Below are 7,155 nucleotides of genomic sequence, written 5' to 3' on the forward strand. Positions count from 1 at the left end.
GCTTTCGGAGGCTTCAGGATGTTATACCCCAAGGCGTTCTCAAAATTCACCCGGAAAACGCAGATTTGGCCACTTAGAAGAAAGCTGCTTTTCAGCGCTCTCTCCAGTGCCCTGTTTTCCTAATGAGAAGCAAGGAGGAGCGCGAGGGGTGTGTCATGGCTGAATGGGGGCGTGTCTGATTCTCTGTTTTGGCTCCGCGCATGTTAGCTGCCTGGTAGTAGGAAAAAAAATAGAAATGGCAGGTGAGCAAACCATCGTACCGTTCGCCTTCGACCCGGAATCGGACCCTGAAGCCGAGGCGCAGGCAGTTCAGCAACAAACTGCAGATCAGCAGCGCCTTCAGCAAAACGTCTCAGAATGGTGAGTTTGAAATGTTATGTCTGGAAACGTTTATAGTTGGGTCGGTCCGAACCACTGAGGTGCGCAGATATAGCAGTCGCTTAGCCTACGGTAGCCTAATTAGAGCAGAAATTAGTCACTACATCAGGACTACCTAAAATATTATTTTTGCTTACAAAACGTATAAGTTCCCAACTTATTTTGCAATGTGGGCACGTATTTGCAGTGCTAACATTAGTGAGTATGGCTGCTGGCATCTTCAGTCTCTACACCAAGTAACTTTCTCAATGTCGCCTTGCATTGTACAACAGTAACACTGCCAAAGTATTTCCCATAGTACACATTGCCAACATGTTATGAAAAACAACTGTAATAAACGCTGGCGGTGGGTAATTTCATGAAAATTGCAATTGCAATTACCCCCACAAACACTGTCCTGTTTGGCAAATGATTCTCCACCCAGTGTTGACATAAGGGGAGCGATTTATAACCAAGTTTTCTAGACAAAAAGGTTTACATGCTGTAATATACAAAAAAACAAAACAAAAAAAAACATACCTCATCATATCCTGACCAAGTGCTGGATCCAAAGTGTAACTACACGAAGTGAAACTTATGCCACATATTTCTGTGTACACCTTTTTTAGTAGCCTGTCTTCACTGGGAACAGCCAGCTGTTCGTTGCCCATGTAGTTATACAGTAGCCTATGGCATGCAAAAAACATGATAGTATTCTGACCAGCATGTAATTATTCTCCATGCTCACCTGTTAACTCATTTACTTGCCACTAAAGATGTTTCATTGTTATATTTGCCGGCATTACCTGAAAACAGAATATCATTACACTGCCTTTTTTTTTTAAATAATAGGTGTCAATGTGGAATTTGCGAGATAATGCCCACAGAAAGGGAGAATAGATGCTGCATGGAGATCCCTCAGGTAACACTGTAAACATTTGGATCTACCTGTTTGGCAGTTTACGCCTGAGAAGAACGCATCGGTAAGCGTTGTAAAATAATCACTCATAGCCACATACATAGAGTTTACAGTATACCCACCCAACAGAGCCTGATAATTCAACTATGCAGACCGTATGAAGAGTGTTTGTATATTTATTTACAAGACATTATTAAAACACAATCAAGAATAATCCATAGGAATATGTAAATATGTACAACATAGCAATAACAGAAGAACAACAACATTCTCTTCAAGTCTCATTTTTTCTATCTGTTCTTCCAGGCGCTTCAGGTATTTGGCCTACAGGCAGTTCGTGGCGTGGTGCTGGGGCTTTTTGGGTCGCCGGATCAGAGTGGTCATTCCTGCCTGTGTGGTCCTGCGTATCCGTGCCGAGTACCCCGATGATGAAGGACACTGCACCGGGTTTAGACTCCCTCGCATGCGAAAAATTAGGTCCATCAGGACATCCACATACCCTTTCACACAGAACATTCATACACACTGTACACGCACAACATTTGTATATTTCAGTTAGTCATTTGTACATTTCAATGTTTATTTATATATTTATATTTGTTCTATATATATATTTATGTTTGTTTAGATTTCTATTTCTCACATTTTTTGTATTCCTATTTGTTGGAATTAACCTCAGTAAATTTGATAAAGGCAAAAGTAGTTGGACTTGAATTCTTGAACTTTTGAGGTCTTACCAAAGGTTGGCTTAGTCTTTTGACGTTTGACTGCACTCTCCCTTCTTGGATTTGGGAAAGGAGATTTTGAAGAGAGGTACACCGTCTGCTGTCTGGGCCTGTGGTCGGTTTGCATTTTCATTAAAGTGGATCGCCGCCAAGTACAGTCTGAAAGTACAAGAAACAATGTGTAAACGGTGTTTCTCACAGAATTTTCATTTGTCATGGTGGTGGGGGTTAGCTGGTAGAGACACATGCATCATCATGGGAGAGCATATGAAAAGCTCTTTTCCAAAATGCTATAGAAGCTGTTCTCATTACTTTTTTTTTTAAATCTGATTTCAAGCATCAGGAAAGTGATATCAGCTGAGATAGCATTTGAAACATTTAAATGCTGCTTTTAATGGTAGTAACAAATAAAACAATATTTTTGAAAGTAGGTAAAAAACATTTTGGAAAAAGCTTTTCATATATTGTGAAGTTTCATAGGAACTATGATCTGAAAACCCCCTAAAAGTATACATTTTTTGGTAAATCAAATATAAATTACATTCACAAGACAATCTTTTCAGGGGACCTGGTCTAGGTGTTTTGTGCCTTATAGTGCTGGAGAAACCCGGCTCAATAATGACATTTCAGACAAAAACTTTCAACAACTACAAGGTAAAACATCTCACCTGCAAAGCATTCCAATATAGAGAAAGACAACATTCTTCGGTGTGGCTGCAGTCCTATTGACAATGGGGTCAGTCTGGCAGGCAGCATCCCTGGTCCGGGATGTCTGGACGTGAGCACTTGATGTGCTGGCCAGTGAAGAGTGAACCTGATGCAGACAGAGAGCACACATCTCATGGTTCGAAAGCCGAGCATTACACTCGTGATAAACTGACGTGTCACGACAGATTTGAAGTCAAAATTGTGTTCGAATTGACAGATACATAATGGTGTATGTTCGAGGGAAGTCAGCAAACGTTTGCTAAACATCCCTACCCTTCACCTAGCCACAACACCCGATCGCATATCACACACGAAAGACGCAGAAACGACTCGACGTTAAAAAAAAAAGTCACCAAACCGTAACAAATGCTTTCAAAATATAAAGTCACCAATCTAAAGAAAGGCTTACAAAATATGAATTGTTATCGTCGGGGGTCATTTTCCGTGTAACAGACGTATCTAGCCGCAGAACATAACTAGACTTGCTTACCTAAGTATTCATGCTGTATGTAGTCCCCTACACGTAAGATACTTGGTCAAAAGACAAATGTCTTGTTTTACAACCAATTTTCCAAATCTAACCAGTTTAACAGAGTATTGGTTTTGTAGCGCAGTGTAGGTTTCATGGATAAATACCTCCACAGCTAATGTTGGCTAGTTAGCTGGTACCCATGAAGTGCTAGCGGCTAGCAAATAATTATGACTTACTTGATCGGTGTGGGTAGCTGATGGACCGGCAAGGCTTGGCACTGATCCAGGCTTCAACTTCAGGTGTAGGGCAAAACCTGCCCTGTACTGTCCCAAGTTGTGAAATCATTCCTCTGAAATGTGCCGCGCAAACACTGACGCTCTTTGGAACATGCATGGGCACCCGTACCTCTAAATGAAATTAGCCATTCCGTTTTCAAAGGGACAGAGGATGGAAGCGGAAACATATTCTTCTCTTCATCTTCACACCCTGGCACAGTACATTTCGCATGGTAAAGTCGTTTGGAAGCCATTGCTGTATCTTCTGTGACTGTCTTCAGTCGTGGCGAGTCTCGGTCTACTCCACATGAGTTGGGCGGGTAAGATACAGGTAGTTTACCAGCAGTGGGTGGAGACAGAGGGCGTGGTGGAGAGAGGTGGTGGGAAATTTTGATGAGCTCTATCCTGGCATGACGTCATACCAGGAGCCTTGAGTCAACGAGACACTTGGAGGCGCTCTGTTCAAAACACGGAGGAAATGCTGTACTGCTCTGTGAATACATTTCGCAATTTCTACTCACTGGGGTGACTTAAGGAGGCTAGAGAAACTCATTTTAAGGCTAAAAAACCTCTGAAAGTGAAATTTTCATGCCATGGGACCTTTAAGATAAGCTGATGTTGATGATCTAATACTTTTCCTTCAGAACTCACAGACATCGCTCACTCACACGATCACACTCATGAATAAATACTCAGCACTTTCTGACGACTCTATCAACGGGTCTAAGACCACAGTTCTTCCCATCATTTGTAGTTTCCGGAATATGGCCACAACCATTTTACAGTCAGGAAATATTAGACATTTAGGCATAAACATTTCATCCAGGCTCTCAGAGCTAACAAAGCTAAATCATATTCAGCTTTTAAAGACAGTAGAGGGTGATCTGACATGATGTCCTTACCCATTAGACTCATGGGGAGAGTGGTCACCATAAGAACAAGGGTCCTACCAAAAGTTAACTACTTTTTTTCAATGATCCCCCTAAAACCATCCGCTACTTGGTTTAACCCTCCTGTTGTCCTCATTTTCTGTATACACCCCGTGTCCTCTGGGTCAAAATGACCCGCCTTGACTAAACCCCCAATATAAGCAGCTTAATTGAATTTTAAACACCAAATTTCATCTTGCATATTGTCATTCACCACAAAATGTGTTAAAACCTGAGTTTTCCCTCTTCACTTTTTTTTCTCCAGTGAACAATTTAAGACAATGTACAATACAAAAATATGAAAAATAACATAACCCATTCAACTAATTAGCACATGTAGGGCAGTATGCAAGTGCACAGCCTTTGCAGATATATTTCTTACACCTGCAGCACACAGTATGCGTTTTACAGTCCCTCTTTTGAGGGCAGAACTGACTTCCCCTTACTTGCGCCAGGTGGGGAAGTGGCTGTGGTAGCTGGATCCTCAGGTTGATCAGGAGCTCCTCCACTCTGAATAGCTTTCACAACTGCTGCTGAGGCTTCTGTGCGGGGGACATGCTTCCTTCTTTCAATGAGTGGAGTTACAAGTGCCTTTCCTAGGTGCTCCAGGAACACCCTCCTCTTGTTCTGCTTACGAGACATCCAGGTTGGGTTGATCTCTCTCCAAATCACAAAGGCATTGTAGGAGGAAACATCAATGATGTTGTGGAAGATGACCAGGGGCCAGTCATTCTTCTGCAGCTGTATGTTCCAATCACCTTATCTAGGTTGCCCACACCTCCTTTGTTGCGGTTGTAGTCTAGGATGATGATTGGCTTCCTGTCCTCACGATTGCTAATGTCACCGTCTGTGTAGTGTGCTCAGAAGAACTACATTCTTGTTTTTCTTTGGGAGGAAGGAAACTAGAGTGGTGGTGGGCATGAGGATCTTTGAGGAGAAGACCTCTCTCTCCTTTGACGCAAGCAGTGCAGGTGGGAGCTCAGGCTTGTTCTTTCGAACTGTACCAACCATGGTGATCTTCCTCTTCAGGAGCTGGTGTCCGAGTTCATAAGAGGTGAAGAAATTGTCACATGTCACATTGTGACCCCTCAGTCCCTCTGTCACATCAAGCACAACTCGCATCCCCTGGTTCTTCTCTGGGAATCCACTGGTCGGCTTCCCAGTATAGACTTGCATTTTTCAAGCATAGCTTGATTTGGCATCGCAAGCCACCCATGACTTGATGCCATATTTTGCTGGCTTGCTGGGCCAAACCCTCCAGATTTGTCATCTCCAGGATTATTTTTTCTAATGCTGGTGTGATAAACAGGTAGAATGTAGAGACAATGTCATGGGCATGAGAAACGGCATACCTTGTGGGTCCTGGGGTCATCTTTATGACGTTTTGTTCTGCATGCCTGCCGTGTTGGTCATATTCTGCTGAAGACCATGTTATTTTGCCATTTTTTGAAAGGAAAGTCTTTCTTTCAGCTTCAGGGTTTTCTTCTTCTTCTGAAGATGATTCATCATGCTCTGGGTTGTATTCCTCCCCATCTTCTTCTTCGGATACATCCTCCACTTCCTCTTCTGAATCAGAGTTGTCTTGCTGGACATCTGAGAAAATCAGCTTACAGCCTCTTCAACATTATAACGCACACTCATGGCTTCAGCACAGACAGAATTCGGGGTCCTGTGATCTGCAACACCTTTATAACTTCTGGAGATAAACAGGTGGTATTCTGCAGTCTGAGATTTGCCTTGTTTGCTTCTGCTACTGATTGATCTGAGACACAACTAAAACATTGTAACATTCTGTGGTTTGTAAATAACTCTGTGACCTTGATTTCAACTCTATTTGCCTCACGGGTCATTTTGACCCGAAGACTACCTTTGTACATTTTTTGTACAGCTTACATGGAAATGTGAATAAAAGCAACATTTCACTTTTTCTAGTGTTGGGGCCAATCTAGGAAAAGTCATAAAATTTCAAGTTAAAAAAATAGCATTTAGTGGTTTTTTGGGGGGGGTTTAACACAGTGACGGGTCATTTTGACCCGAAGACAACAGGAGGGTTAAGTCACTAGATTCATGCATCTCTAAATTTCTGTGGAAAAACAAACCACCACGTATTAGTTTAAAAACTCTACAAATGACCAAAGACAGTGGTGGATTAGGTTTACCTCATTTTCAGCACTATTTCTTAGCCAATAGGTTACACTATATATCAAAATGATTTAAACCTAGACCACTAGGTGAACCATGGATAAATATAGAACAAGCATTATGTGATAATCTGGTAATCTCTGACCTGCCACTTATTAGTCCAAAGATAAAACATCACAAATGTTTTACAAGCATTAACATCAGCACCTCTCTGACAGCCTGGTGCGAATTTCTTAAAATTACAAAGTCCTCACTTCTCCCGTGTAAACTTACACCCATCTGGTACAATCCTGACATCCTGCAAAACAAAAAGATGCTGAACTTTACTCTATGGAAGAACAAAGGAATAAAACATTTGGAACATATGATCCAGAATGGAAAGTTTATTTCATTCTATGCGGTCATATCACGACATGGGATCAGCAGCAATAAATTTCTAGAATATCAACAACTTAAGTCTAGAATAACTATGTGAAAAAATATATCTTCCACAAACCAGACTTACAACTCCCTATTAGGGTAGCAGAATTTTAAAGCACCCCAAAACTGCAATAAAAAATATATAAATAACTCCAAGATAGATGACACGATTTCTCTACCATCATCAAAATGGGAGGCAGATCTATCC

General features: G+C 41.6%; 1 long non-coding RNA gene across 1 annotated transcript; it reads left to right on the forward strand.

The window, feature by feature from the left end:
* The first annotated feature begins 250 nt into the window (after positions 1-250).
* On the forward strand, positions 251-1,720 carry LOC142396078 (uncharacterized). Its single transcript, XR_012772503.1, has 3 exons — positions 251-360; positions 1,210-1,340; positions 1,583-1,720. It is a non-coding gene; the product is annotated as an uncharacterized LOC142396078 (long non-coding RNA).
* The last annotated feature ends 5,435 nt before the right edge of the window (positions 1,721-7,155 follow it).

This window comes from Odontesthes bonariensis, chromosome 12 (assembly GCF_027942865.1).
Source record: "Odontesthes bonariensis isolate fOdoBon6 chromosome 12, fOdoBon6.hap1, whole genome shotgun sequence".
NCBI lineage: Eukaryota > Metazoa > Chordata > Actinopteri > Atheriniformes > Atherinopsidae > Odontesthes > Odontesthes bonariensis.